Consider the following 15,856-nt stretch of genomic DNA (forward strand, 5'->3'; position numbering starts at 1 on the left):
CGTAATTTTTATCTGTCATTCATGTGAAATCCAAATGTATTTGCATGTTTATGAATTTTGTAGAAATGTGTACGTCTCTATTGCATGTCATGAAAAAAAGGGGTGAAAGAACCACATGTATTCGAGAATGACACACTTACATTATTTTGTTTGATTTTTGCTATGATTCTGCCATGACGAAATCTTTCGACATAATAAACGGCAGTAGACGTTTGAGTAACGGTGTCTAGAGTACTGTTTTAGTTATATTAATTCACGTATCCTTATATGAATGAAATTGCTCTTGGTGAATGTATTGCACAAATCACGTATTGTAATAGCTGAAGGTGTTATTAGGTCTTTTTAAGAGGCCAGGAGAGTTGAAAAGGAAGGGTAGATGTTTGAGCCTCCCTGTGTGTGTGTATGCGTAAGTGCGTGCACTGTATGGGCGTGACATCACCAAAAATTTGGAGCCCTTACTGGTCCCTCATGCTCTGACATTGAGAAGGATCAGTTACGGTCCCATCAAGAACATCGATGTGACAGCATACCAAAAACATAAAGCTGAACTAATATCTTATATTTACTTTTCCATAGATCTGTCTGGAGAGGAGATTGAGAATAGAACGGAGGAGCCGTTACAAAGGCAAAGCCACATCAAAACTACTACTACTACTAACGACGAAGCCAGCTGTAACCGCGAAATTTGTTGTGACCTTTGAACCCGTCTACCCTATTCATTTTTGGCAGCTTTATTTTTTTATCTCAAACATTCCGTGCGATAACAGTGGTCAAAGTGGCATATAGCGTACAGGCGAGAAGAGCGTGGAGGGAGCGGAGAGACAAGGAGAAGGAGCAGGAGTATCGAAGTCTCCCGGTGACCTTGGAGGAACTGATGTTACCTGACACTTGAAGGAATTCGATATGGTAAGTCAGCCTGTGCCCCGGGCCATGTTGTTGCGGATACCCTGACAGGGTACTCATTGTCGCGATGATTCCTGGGTAAAACTTACCAGTTTTCTTATACGTAAATAGACGTGACCTTTCCTATAATGTCAGGTCCTGACCTAACCAGATCTTACCTACCTAAGCTAACTTAGGGGCGACGTGCTCTGACCTGGCCGGAGGGGCGTCGGCTCCCCTGGATCCCCCCAAAAAAGGCCGTAAAGTTTTACCGATTCCTGCACCCCTAATATTGTTGTTGCCTTTTCCTGACCATTCCTTTTACTTAACGGAAATTTAGTCCTTCCGACATTTCTGATATTCATTGTTACTTGTTTTGGGGGGGTGTTGTCCAGGGGGAGCAAAGCCACTCAGGTCAGGACATGGCGCCCTATTTCTGGTTAGGATGGTTAGGTCTGGACACAGCATTTCAGGAAAGGTTAGTTGTTCCGACACGATAGACAAACCATCGGTCCTTTACACTAGGAATTACTTACAGCGAGGCTGGACATGGCCGTTAACTCTTGAGCAAGGTGGTTAGGCAGTAACTATCACCAGGTAGGCAGGAATACCTGCCTGCCCGGATGTAAACATTCCAGTTTTGCTTTCGGCCGTCATGCGTTGCAGACGTGTTTTCGAATCTCTTTGCCTGAGTGTCATTAAGTTCTTTGTTATCCCAGTGGGATCTTTCTGTATTTTTGTGTATATATTACTTGTGTTTGATATTTATTAATACAAACCCATGGCTTGTGATAACCTTGCCTAAGCCGTCGTTTCCCTGCGCTGTGTCTTGGGTTTGACGGCCAAGGGCGTATTTAGAGGGGTGTATCCAAGTAGTAATGCTTATCTTCCAGTAGCCCTTTATTTAGATACTGAAGGCGTTCCCCTGTATGTTCGGGGATATTAGATTGAGACATAATATCTTCACTCCCCTACATTGATCGGGACATAAGAGTTCGCTTCCCTTCTTGGGCTCCCGCCCTCCGTGTACAAGGGGCATTACTACTTCCTTCCTATTTGTGCTGAGTGTTGTTTTCGCCACTTGCACTATAGAGTTATGGGGGGGAGGTTGCAGGCATCGTAGGTAAGTTCCGCTTCCATGGCACCCTTGGTGACCTCCCCTCCTTCCTTCTCTCTCCCCGTAAGTTCTTCCTTATCTCTCCTTCGGTAGAGATCTCTCTCCTTCACCCTCTTCACTCTCTTGTTGGGCGAAGACCGCGAGGGGTGGGAAAGCTGGCGGTCGGGCGACCTCTTCCAAGGGCCCTCCTCTGTATGGGCATCATTTAGGGAGGGCTGGGAGGGGGAACTTACCCCCCTCCCCCTGACTCAATTTGTCCCCCCACAGCCTCAACTTACCCCCACAACCCCCCAAGCCCCAAGAAGTAACAGCATTGGTTTTCCATTATTACTACCAACAAAAGTCAAATGTGTGAGATAAATAAACAGTAGTGGGAGTATATAATTTCTGCTGAAATACCTTGCTCATGTCACTTCAAAAGCACATAAAATAGCTCAAAATCAAAAAACTCCCAGCTGATTAGGCTCATTTCACTCGCCAAACCTTTGCCCCCCAAAACAAAAATCTGAAATGACGCCTATGCTCCTCTCGCTGCGTAGGGCAGTTCCCCTCTACTAATCATCTTTGCTTTTTCTTTCAGGTTGACAGTGAGCATCGCAGGCACAGCAGTAGTTAGTGGATATCTCAGGGGATATCTTGCATGAAAGAGTCCTGACGTTCATTCAGTGTTGCTTCGGGGTCGACCACAGTACCTGGTTGGAATGGCATAGTTCCATGTCGGGATCGTTCTGACTCTGTTCCTGCCGATGTTGATCGATCGCTGCCATTGCTGGCCTTCATGTATGCTGTGGCACTGCCTCTGGCATATCTATGGTCCATCTGCTCCTGTTGTTTCCTGTGTTATGCTCCTGTTAAGTCAACGACGGTTCTGGGCGGCTCTTCCTGTCTCCTGCCGCAGCCGTCCTGATCGTTCCTGTCGTCGCTGGTGACTTTCATGTGATGTTCCTGGCTGTTGCTGTAGCTCCTGCCTTCCGAACCACTTCTGTAGCTCCTCCATTGACCGTCCTGATTGTGCCTGCTGCTTCTCCTGATGGTTGTGTCCTGGACCGCTTCCGTTGTGTTCCTGCCAGGCTGCCCAGGAGGTTACGATGCCCGCCATCCTGTAGAAGATGTCGGAGTGAAGGTGAAGGAATGGAGTTCCTACACCCAAGACTCTGAGTTATGGGGAGTCCCAGCCACGATCTCTCTGTAACCGGTATGACAAAAGTTACCGGAAATAATTTGTGATGGACCACAAGTTGTGATAGAAGACACTTTTCCATTACCCAAGGGACATTTTAGAGGTTTACGCCTTCCTCTCCGTTATTGTATGATTCACTAGGTGATCAACATACTCTGATCACCCCGAATTTCGGTTTGACTCTGGTGGCGCCCACCACAACATGTGCTTTTCCTCCAGTTTCCCTTGCAATTTTCGGAGGCCTTTGTAGCCTAATCAATTACGCCTCGATTGGTGGCAATACCAGCACATGGATTCTAGTCATTAAATAAGGAGTGTCTCATTCCCGACAGAGTAGATTTCATTCTCTGGGGTGTTTAATTATTGGATTCTCATACACTTTTCCTCCTCCATTTTTGGTGTGGAAATCAGCAGTCATTAATAAGTTGGATTCATTTCAAAAATAGAGGTTATCACAAAGTTTATTCTTTTTTAAATACTTACCTGTCTATTGAGAAGAATCACCGATCCCCCCAACGTACCCCTCATGTGGACAGGAAAAAAAACTGAGAACAATAGACACCATATGAACTTGTGGTTTATCCTTAAAGGAAAGGAGTTAATTGATGATATAGTAACTAAATGATCTATGTGAAATGTTTTGTGTTTATACTTTGTTGTCCTCCAGCTGGTCGGGGACTCGAGAGTTATCATAATAGAGAGGTGAGTACGTATTTTAAAAAATGAATTTTATCATAAAAGTTTCTATTATTTTCATTGTAGCATAGATTTATTTCTATCAGTGTTCTCTAATTGTATGTTGTGTTTTCTCATTACAGATTATCCTTTCATCAAGAGTGCAAAAACTGCTGAAGATTCTGTAAGAAATATCAGGACCGAGGGAAAAGGAGGCAGATACTTTGATTTGCGTCACAAGTCGACCTTCCAGAGTTTAATGGGCTGGAGTATGAAGGCCAGAATCAACTTTTGCTCTGCAGCATATTGCAAGGTTTAGTATGCACGCACCGTCTTATAATAGAAAAGTTGAAAAACTTGGTAAAAATCTCCTTTGTAAGGAAAGGGATCTCAGAACTCTTACTGTTGTTCATATTATAAGAAACCATTTTTATGTGAAATTTGTGTAAACCAGTTCAGTAGTTGGAAACACCACCTCAGAAGTGACCTGTTAGGTCACACTAAAGAAAGTCGGTTCAGGTGTCGTGGATGTGAGAAAGCATTATCTCAGAGAGAAATTTTCTTGAATCATCTTAGAAATTGCAAGTTCATTGACTGTGTGTATGCATATATTTTGAAATGATGGATGGCACTGAACTAAAGTCTTTCAAGTGCAGTGAGTGTGGGAAAGCATTTTCCCGGAAGTTTCTTCTCGACACTCATATGAGGATTCACACTGGAGAGAGTCCATTCAAGTGCGATGAATGTGGGAAGGCATTTTCACGTAAAGCTTACCTTATCCGTCATATGAGTGTTCACACTGGAGAGAAGCAATTCAAGTGCAGTGACTGTGGGAAGGCATTTTCTCAGAAGGCTCATCTGAACACTCATATGAGGGCTCACACCGGAGAAAATCCATTTAAATGTAACGTCTGTGGCAGAGCGTTTTCTCGTAAAGCTTATCTCATCCGTCATATGCGTGTCCACACTGGAGAGAAGCAGTTCAAGTGCAGTGACTGTGGGAAGGCATTTTCTCAGAAGGCTCATCTAACACTGTCATATGAGGGTTCATGCGGGAGAAAAGCTGTTCAACTGCATGGACTGTGGGAAAGCATTTAACCCAAAGTACTCATCTTTCGAGGCAGACGAAGGTGCTACTTATCAGGAAGTTCTTCATTAGAAACCTGAGAGGAAATGTCATTGATGGCCACAATTTGTATTCCTTAGTGAAGCTGGATGCCGTCTCAAAGAAAGTGAAGGATCTTGCAACTTCCAAAAGCCCTTGTATCTTCCATGATCTGCCTCACAATAGAGATACTGAGTGCCACATAGGATTGCTTCTCTTATCGAGCATGTTGATGTCCTTGAAGGGGAGAATTTTGGTCCCATATACTGTCAAGGTCTTAAGATATAACCTCATTTTTGAATCCTCCCCTCTCCCTCTCTAAGGCACATTCTCAGCACAGGCCTATCTACTGCAATTTTCAGCCCTCCCCTTCCTTGTAATCCACCCCCAGTGACCACCTCATTTATCTCTCAGTATTTATAATTAAATATACAATTATATTAGAAATATCATGGAATTTTATATAAGTAACTTAACAAGTAATTACAAAGCTAACAGTTTCTCTTAACTGGCAGCTAAAATTTGAAATCCGTGGTAGCATTTCTTTTGTTTAAGTTACGGTGTAGATAACTGACCCCACCCACTTTCGGGAAAAGAGAGAACCACTGAGCAGAGGGCTTCAGTATGTTTCTGCCAGCTTACGACAACGGTCGTGAGCTGCAGCTGGTTTTGAAACCTTCGGACTTTACTATATATGGTCTTTGACTGTTTGGTGAAGTATTTTGCTTTGGTAGCCTCTCAGCAATTTAGATAGTTAGGTTAATTGAATAACCCGATTTTTACTCTTTTCTAGGACTTTTTCGGACTGCTCAACTTGTACTAATGTTTGACACAAGTGCGAGTCGTATTCGTTATGAGAATCACATCAGCGAAGTATGATTCCCATACGAAGTGTACGTCTTGCAGGGGTCAAGTATGCTCAGTTGATTTGTCTTGTGTTGGATGGACAGTAAAAAATGGAAAACTTTGAATTCTCATTTGACTAAGTTGGAGAGAGGTAGAAAGAGAAAAGTGACAAAAGTTTAGCTAGTGAGGATACTGTACAGCTAATTCTTCTGTTGATTTACCAGTTCTACCTCTCTCAGCCTTGTCTCCTGTTGCTAGTCCTGCTTCTGTTCCACCTGTTCCTTTACCCAGCTCCCCTACTCCTGAACCCAATGCCATTGCCATCCTTGAACATAAATTTGATCGTAAATTTGATATGTCGGTGAGTACTGTGCCCCAGATTGGTGCGTCTGTTCATTCCTTTATGGAAGTGAGAGTACAGTGTTGGTGGAGGGGCTGGCTACTTGGCCTGTCAATTCTCCTAGGCAAAGGTCACTGGCATACTCCCCTGCACCAGGGAGAAGCTATACTCGGGTCTGCTCCCGGGTAGTAGGCCCCTCAGTCACACCTGGTGCCAGTTCCCAGGTTGCGTCAGATAGTCAGTGGGAAGGTGTCTTCCGTGGTTTACATAACCTTTCCTCTAGTTCGGATGCTTTCAGCCCCGATCAGAGATGCAAGTGGTGTAGCAGTGACAAATCGAGACCGTTGAAAAGGTCTACTGTGGATGAGTTTCTCACCCCCTCAGGTGCCCATGAAAAGAGTGAAGGAAGCAGTGCCTTCCTGTAGTTTCTGGGATAGTCCAGAAAAATTCTCCCAAGTGCCTGTAGAAGGAGAAAGACAAGTGTTGGTTCTGAGAACCGTATCTAAGAGTAAGCGCTCTTATACGTCATTGCACATCTCTACGGACGAACTTTTGCTGGCCTCCGATCGGCCAGTAGTTGACAAGCTCTTATTGGCACCAAAGCACACATCTATTGCGCCCGAGTTCTCTTCAAGCGACAAGCGCCCAGTTGCTCTTGAACCACAAGCGGTTTCAGAGCGTCCAGTTGCTCCCAAGCAGCCAGTAGCTCGCGAGCGCCTAGTAGCTGACAAGTACTCAGTTGCACCTGCTGGTACAGATTCATTTGTACATTCCTCTAGTCGTTTGACTTCCATTCCTGAATTTGTGGCGCATCCCCCTTACAACGAATGACGACAACTTCAGATGTGGATCCATTGCTTGCTCCTTTACAGCAATGCCTAAACAATATTCTAGGCATTTTGAAGAAACCTTCAAAACCTTCTTCGTCTAAGGACTTGTCTTTTTCACTCATATCTGCAACGGATGAGGAAGGTGGCAAAGATGAGAAAGCAGAATATCCTCCCTCAGCTTATGCATCACTGCTTGATTTTCTTCTTAGAAGTTTCCCTTCCTTTTTCTCTCGGGCTGCAACTGCTTTGCCTGCATCCACCTTTCAAGTGAGCAATGTCACTGTTGGACTTCAAGACTGACGAATATGGTACTTTCGGCTTCAGCCAGGAAACAACTTAATGAGGTCCAGACCTGGCTCGCTGATAAGAGGGAACGAGGGAAATACAATTTTAGTTATCCTCCTTCCTGGCTTCTGAAGAGAAGGGGATGTTAGCATCCATGGAACAGTTCATCTCCCTTAGGAGACTGCATATGAGGGTGTTCCAGTTTTTCTTAAAGGAGAATTGGGACAGAAAAAGATTTCCAGACTCTTTCACATTCCTGGTAACTCAAGAAATCAAGAGACACCTGCTTTGGTGGAAGTCAAGAGACAGGTTGTTGGAAGGAAAGTCTCTGTTTCCACAGAGCCCAGACCTGAACTTTTATGCTGATGCATCAGACCTATGTCAGGGAGCACTTATAGGAAACAAGGAGATCTCTGGTAAGTGGTTGAGAGATCAGATGAGTTGGAACATAAACGTCAAAGAATTAAAGGCAATTCACTTGGGTTTTATGGCCTTTTCGTCGGAAGCATGCAGAAGGACGGTAACGGTCCATCCGGACAACGCGACAGCCCTAGCATACGTAAGCAAACAAGGAGGAGGAACTCGGTCTTTTTCCCTTTGCGAGGCAGCAAGGAACCTCCTCTTATGGGGGGAACAGAATTGTACAAAGTTGTTGACCAGTTTTGTCCAAGGAAAACTGAAAGTGTTGGCTGATCAGCTAAGCCGACAGAACCAAATACTGTAATTCCTACAGAGTAGAATCTCGATCCATTGGTCTGTCTAGACCTATGGAAACTTTGTGGAAAGCCGATGCTGGATCTCTTTGCGACATCAAGGAATTATCGACTTTTTCATTTCTGCTCTCCAGTGAATCTGCTGGTAGATTTTCCAAGACTCCTCCCTCAGAACAAAAAGCTTCTCAGACAACCCCACTTCAGACACTTTCGTTAAGGTTTGTCTTCTCCGCTCTGACAGGATTCAAACTGTCAAAAGACTCCTCAGAGCAAAGGGAAGCTGTGGGGGATATTTCAAAATGTAGACATCGATTCTCAGCTAATGTCTACCAGAGCAAGTGGTCAGTTTTCCGAAGTTGGTGCGAAAGTAATAGAATCCCTTTTTCTAAGACAACTTTGACAGAGATTGTGGTCTTTCATTTATTTTTGAGGAACTCGTAAGAGTTTAGCCTCTACCTCATTAGGCCTTTTGACACTAAGAAACAAAAACACTCGGAGCTTGTTTCTTGGAATCTGGAAATAGTCCTAAAGTGGTTCTCTGGGACCCCGTTCGAGTCCCTCAAGTATTCACTCGCGTTCTTACTCCCCTAGCCATAATGAAGAAGACACTTTTTAGTAGCCTTATCAACAGAAAAGAGTCAGTGAAATTCAGGCCATTGACAAGAGGGTCGGCTTTTCAGGTAATGCAGTCTGCTCCTTTATTTTGGGATTTCTTGCAAAGAGCGAGAATCCAAACAACCCCTGGCCACGTTCCTTCAGCATTAAAGGACTAGCAGATACACCCGAACCAGAAGAGATTGAGAGGGTACTTTGCCCAGTAAGAGCCCTAAAGTTCTATATTTTCAGGATGGAGGAGATTAGGGGTTCATCTAGCAACCTCTGGACTTCAGTCAAGGATCCATCTCGTCCTCTTAGAAAGAATGCTCTGTCCTTCTTCTTGAGGGATACCATTTGTGAAGCACAGTCACAATTGAGAGAGGAGGATTGTCCTATCTTGAAAGTAAGGGCACTTGAAGTCAGATCCGTTGTGACTTCACTAGCTTTTAAATACAATCTTTCACTCTCTGCAATACTTCAACCAACTTACTGGAGGTGCAGGTCCGCATTTGCTTCGCATTACCTCTGAGATGTGGAAACGACTTTTAACGATTGGTGTAGAGTTCTTGGGGAGCCTGGGGTACATTTTTAGTGGTAGGTGGTGGTGTTTTTAATGTTTTATGGTGTACGTAACAGTTTTGTATTTTCTGGTTTTGTATGGTATTGCGCCCTGGGCAGGGGCAAAATTTCTTGGTACTTCATTTAGCATTTGGAAATATCCTTTGTTGTGAAGCTCCCACTGATGTAGCAGATGACCCTTGGCCATACAGCCACGTCTATGGTTAAGATGAGCGCACAACCAGAGACAGTAACTTCCTGCTGTGACTCTCTTACCAGGTAAGGAAACTACCAGCATTTTTAGTAATGCTAGCAGACATTTTTTCCCATAATTCATTACATTTAATAATGGTTTGGGGAAGAACAGTCCATGCATCCCACCTCCTGTCAATGTGGGAATCAGCTGTGTAATTACTTGGTAAGTTACTTATATAAAAATGACATTTTTATGATAAAATAAGATTTTATATATATACTTACCAAGTAATTACAGAGTGGGAGCCCACCCGCCTCCCCTCACATGGACTTTGGACATAAACATATTGAAGTTCTTTGCTCAGTTGTTACCTCTTTTCCGGAAAGTGGGCAGAGTCAGTTACCTACACCATAACGTAAACAAAAGAATCACTACCACAGATTTCAAATTTTAGCTGCCAGTTAATAGAAACTGTTAGCTATGTAATTACATGGTAAGTGTATACAAAATCTTATTTTATCATAAAAAGTCATATTTTAGGTCTCACATAGAATATGCTCAGTTTAACATGTTCTTTAAAAACTTCGAGCCTTCCATTCCATAGGAAGATACCCTCCTTTGGCCGCATGACCTTGTCGTCCGTGGTTCATTTCTTGAAGGCTTCCAAATCTTTGCAAACTCATTAGTGCAAGTTAATAGGTCATCATAGCAAGTCACCAAAAAGTTGGCTTATCTTTCTTGTGATATAAATTGCTAGATAACACAGTGAACGTGAGTACGTATTGATACTACCTGTTACTGCAACTTCAAATGACTGTAGGTGTTGCTAAGATCCTAATTATTAATGTTCATGAGCCCAATGTTGCATGATCCTTGTGAGAACCACAGTATTATTCATTATTTTACTGCTGATCATAATTGTATATTTGGGCACCGGAATTCTCATCCCTCAGAATAGTTTTACAGGTGACATTCAATACCTCATCCCTCCCTTCTCTGAACCCCACAGTTGGAAGATGACCTGCTGTTAGCGTGCCAATGAAAGAGGAGTCTTCCAATACTGTAGTCAGGTACACAGTCACTACTCCAGTTTGGCTAAGTTACTGTATTCCTTCTGTGGACACAAGCACCATTTTCCATGGATTCTGCAATTGAACACTTCATTTTCATATAAATTTATGTACATGAGCAGCAGTTTGGGTTTATGAAAGGAAAGAGCACAGTGGATGCTAGTTTTTTTAGTAAGACAAGTCCAAGAAAAATATTTAGAAGGAAACAGGAAAGATTACTTGGGTTTTGTGGATCTTGAAAAGGCACATGACAGGGTACCAAGAAGAGTAGTTTATTGGTGTTTGAGAAAGAGAGGAGTACCAGAGAAGTTGGTAAGGTTAATGAAGATGATGTTTGAGTTGGCAAGAACCAGTGTGCAGACAAAATTTGGGGAGACTCAGGCATTCCCTGTGGGAACTGATGTTTGCTGATGATTTAGTCATTATAGCAGACACAGAAGAAGAACTGAAAGAAAGGTTTTTAGCATGGAAAGGAGCCCTAGAAAAGAAGGGATTGAAAGTGAACATTGGAAAGACAGAGCTAATGATTAGTAGTAAAGAAGGGCATGAAGAAGTAAACATTCAAGTGGAAGATGGTACAGTTCTAAAACAGAACGTTGAGTTTAACTACTTGGGATCAATAATAGCAGAGGAGGGAGGTAGTGAGAAAGCAGTGAAACAGAGAGTGAAAGAAGAATGGCGAAAATGGAAGGAAGTAACTGGAGTTGTTTTAGGCAAGAAAATGCCATTAAGGCTCAAAATGAAAATTTATAAGACAGTATCAGGCCTGTACAATTATATGGGGCAGAAACTTGGGCACTTAAGAGGAACGTGGAGGGACTGTTGGAAAGAACGGAGATGAGGGTGGTGAGATGGAGTGCTGGAATATAAGAAGAATGTGTGGTATATGGAACGTAACGGAGAAGGCTAGGGAAGCTCATCTGAGACATTTTGGCCATGTAATAAGAAGAGAGGAGGTGGAACCAATCAAGAGAGCTGAGAACATGCCAGTGATGGGGAGGAGGAGAAGGAGTGTGGGGCTTCAGTGGATCAGATGGATGGATGTGCTGAGGAGAGATATGGGTGAGGTGGGACTAGGGGAAGCAAATGCAAGGAATAGAAATAGATAGAGAAAGTTGACTCGAGTGGCCGACCCTGCTATACAGTGGGATTAATAAGGTCGAAAGAAGAAGATTTTCATATAAATTTACCCCTAAAATCTCCCCACAATAAAACTAATTAAGTGAACGGAATGTTTTGGTGGCCTTGTTAGGAGGTTACTCTGGGATCTGGCTTCGTTCAGTGACCTCATCCTGGCCTTTATGTATTGGAGCGATAAATCCCTGAAACCCCTGGGACAGTTTCTTAAACAGTTGACAACCACTATATCGCGGTTCAGTATTTGCGGCTTCGGTTATTCATGAATTTTTCAGTGGAACATATTTTTCAATAAATCGCGGAAAATATTTGGTAATTCGCAGATTTTTTCGTAGAGCAATATTCACTAATTACTATATTTTCATATTATTTTCTTGACTAAATATGCATTTTTTGTGATAATGATTACATTACTAATTTTCATATATTGATATTGTATTGTAAACCCCCTGTATTCGCGTTCTCACGATTCGCGGACTCGCTGATTCACGGATTTCTGTATGGAACGTATACACATTATTCATGGAAAATTTGCCCATTCGCAGTATTTTTCACTGAGAAATATTCACTAATTACTGTATTTTCATATAAAACTATTCAGATACTCAGGTACCCAGGCAGTGCTCAAGTTATGTTAATTTGCCTTACAATAATTCAGTTTTGCAAAGGGGTAAGCAATTAATACCAATACAACAATATTTATAAAATATTTTTAAATTTTGCGTGGGCGCAGGCAGCAGCATACAATCAGGCAGTGAGAGAAACCAAATTACAATAGACCAACTTGTTTTCCTCCATCTCTTTATCCCATCTAGTTAAAAAGTAAAAGAGAATGATAAAAGTACAGTATTGTTAGTATAGTAAAGTTATGTTCTTGCGTAGATGCGTACAGCCATAAACAACCGAATGAGAAACTGTTGTTTTGCTCATAACGGAGTTGGATAACAACAGCTGATTTGCTTGTATTTCTACCATCATACAGTAGTAAACAATTACCACAGTTATGCTACAAATGACGTTAAGTAGAATAGGACTGATATATTTTTACATTATACCCTTATTCTCTATGGATAAAAGATTAGCAAGGAAATATACTACTAAATTTAAGCTACAAGTTGTAGCTGAAGCTGAGAGAACAATGTTCAAGCTGCTAATGACAATTATTATGCACCAGCAACATGGATGAAACTCGACCATAAATAAAATTGGAGAGAAAGTATTTTAATCAAAACTACTGGGCATGAAAGAACATATATAACTGCTGTTTTTACGCTGATAAAAGATAAATATGTAAAGCTCATGTTATGATGAAATAAAGTGAAAATAGCGAACGGAACCTTGATTTTTTTTTACACAAAACAAACTTGCCCCCAAACGGCCAGCGTCATCTAATAACGAAAAAAATAGCTAAATTAATTTCACAACGAAACGTATTTAAGTTATATTTCGACTTGAAAACACTTTGTATGACGAAAAATAACATTGTCCTTTATAATAAAGTATCTAGAGATTCATTTAATTAGAAGCAAGAAAAGCGCTCTGAACTGAATTAAATACAGTGAAATAAACTTACCACGTAATCGATTTCCAAACCAAAACGTTGATCGCTATGATTGCAATTTATAATACAAAAGCAATATAAGAATATATACATTATTATTGGATACAGTGAAGTAAAGCAGAATATTTTAAAAGATCCATGGAAAAGATGCATATCCGTTATGTTGATGTTTGTATAATACGATATTAATATGTGAATATAGAGTACAGTATAATGTAGGCTAGGCTACCATATGTGCATACAATATACCATAGTGTAGGCTAAGCTAATTCTTGTTTGTTATTCAATTTCTCTTTGTATATATTGAATTATGACTCTGTATATATTGAATTATCATAAGTCATATATTGAATTATCATTAGTCAGTCTGAATGAACCTCCAGAAGTAGCTGATATTAATAATTATTATACGGTATATGCATAGAGTACACTTTATAGTGTAGGCTAGACTACCATTTAGGTATAAATGGTACTGAATACCCTAGTGTAGGCTAGGCTATATTCGAGATGTGTTTTTTCCAACAAACGATAGCTTTTTTGGAACCTAACCCCATCGTAAGTAGGATAATACCTGTATAAGTGTTTCTAGAGTTTTTTTTGTTTTTTTGTGTTTGGATTATCAGAATAGGCAGTTCTAAGTGTTTTTAGAAGGGTTTTAAGTATTCGCAGATTTTAGTTATGGGGGGGGTTGTGGTACGCATCCCCCGCGAACACGGGGGCTTACTGTATTAAAATTATGTAATAAGATTGAATAATAATAAGATTAGATAATAATAAATAATAATACTGTACCTTTAATAATACGGGTAATAATAAGTATTAATTTTCGGATACTACTAATAATAAGATTTGGATTAAATAATAGTAATAATAATACTGTACCTATAATATAATAGCAATATAAGATTAAATAATAACAGAGAGAGAGAGACTGCTTGGGGAAAGAAACAGGTTTTTAAACTTTGCGCAGGTAAAAAAAACCTGTTTTCCCCCCTTCATATAGGAGGGACCTCATTATAGTGAACCCTTCCGGTGGCTACAGCTCTCTAAACCGATTTTCTCACCTCGTTATAGCTATGCTGCTCAGTAAAATCATATTAAAGTGATATTGAAATTATATTAAAATCATATTATAATGCTACAGGCGATCCCTGGTTGTTTACAGTGGGGTTCCTTTCTAGCTCCAGGGCATGAGCCAGAAATCGGTGTAAACCGAGACATCATTGAAAATCATATTTTTAATCCTCGGGGTGTCTTGAAAACTACATAACATGCATTTTTATTGAGTTTTTCATTAAAAAAACCTCCAAATTTTGCTATTCTGTCATTTTGGAGCCATATTTCTTCCATCGGATCAGCATCGTAAACCCGGAAATAATTTTTGAAGAGCATCATAACCTCGGAATGGCGTAAGCCAAGCCCATCGTAACCCAATGACTACCTGTATTGAAATGATATTAAAGTGAACTATTAAATAGGCAGCTATAAGTATTTTTAGATGGGATCTTTTATGTTTGAACCCTTAAAATAGGCAGTTATAAGCATTTTGAGAGGGAAGTCCCAGTATATGGCAGGTTTTCGGTATTTGTAGGTGGTTGTGGTTCCTAACCCCCATGAACAGGGGGCGGTTGACTGTACATTGTTTACTTATTATTGTGCCTGGACAGAAGCGCTTACAAACTGATGATGATATATTACAGTGGACCCCCGTGTATTCACGGTTCACCTGTTCACGGATTTTTCTGTGGAACTTTATACACATTATTTGCGGAAAATTTGCTTATTTGCGGTATTTTTCATAGAGAAATATTCACTAATTATTTTATTTTCATATTTTCGTTACTAAATGCATTTTTTTGTGATAAAGCTATTAAAATACTCAGGTACAGTATAAGCATTTTTAGAGGGGTTTTTGGTGTTTGAACTACCAAAACAGGCAGTTATACGCATTTTTAGAGGGGGGTCAAGTATTCATAGATTTTAGGTATTTGGGGGTGATTGTGGTATGCATCCCATGCAAATACCAGGGTCGACTGTGTCTAGATGCGCTTTCATCAAAGAGACTCATTCAGCGGTAATGAAGACAAAAAATGTTTGATGACCTAGATATCTAGGTTACATTGATGCAGGCGATGCAAAAGTGATTAGTCTGATTGTGAGCTCCATGTGGGCAACACCTGTGATATTCACCCAATCATGAAGTGAGGTTCTGTGATCCTGATTTGCCAACATTAGAAGAAGGAAGTACTGGGGATTAGGAGAGCCTCCTGAAAGATTAGATTTGTAAGTGTCGAGAAACGTTGCTTAGCAACAAAACAAGGGGAATGCAGTTGTTATGTTTAAATATATAAAAAAAAGGGGAGGGAGACGGTCGTGTATGTTTCGCAAATGCAGGAATGCAAACTGTCTTATGTAACTAGCACGAGATATCTCGTGTAGCGGACGTGTTTAGATCTTAAGTATTGCCGAGGTATTGCAATGTTGTTCTCATGATTAATGTTAAGTCCTGCTTGAACTTCCTCACAGACTGATTCTGTTTGTTATACCTGAGGTAATAGGATATGCTTCCTTACTCTGTGCCAAGCTGGTATGCTCATATATTTTGTGTTTTTTATGTTTGTGCATTTTATACTATCCTCTTGTCTTTTATACTATGTAACCAGCTAATAAACTTCAAAGGACTATCATCTTTAATTACCTACCTACATACATCCAGTATAGTTTGACAACATGGATGAAGCCTGTTCATAACGGAAAACGGGTA

General features: G+C 41.0%; 1 protein-coding gene across 1 annotated transcript in view; it reads left to right on the forward strand.

Moving 5' to 3' along the window:
* The first annotated feature begins 638 nt into the window (after positions 1–638).
* Positions 639–15,856, forward strand: part of LOC136855861 (FAST kinase domain-containing protein 5, mitochondrial) — a 29,261-nt gene continuing 14,043 nt past the window's right edge. Inside the window, exons 1-2 of the mRNA XM_067133250.1 lie at positions 639–906; positions 3,998–4,167. The gene's annotated coding sequence lies outside the window, so the exon portion shown is untranslated. The remainder of the gene's footprint in view (positions 907–3,997; positions 4,168–15,856) is intronic.

This window comes from Macrobrachium rosenbergii, chromosome 33 (genome assembly GCF_040412425.1).
Source record: "Macrobrachium rosenbergii isolate ZJJX-2024 chromosome 33, ASM4041242v1, whole genome shotgun sequence".
NCBI classification, from domain to species: domain Eukaryota; kingdom Metazoa; phylum Arthropoda; class Malacostraca; order Decapoda; family Palaemonidae; genus Macrobrachium; species Macrobrachium rosenbergii.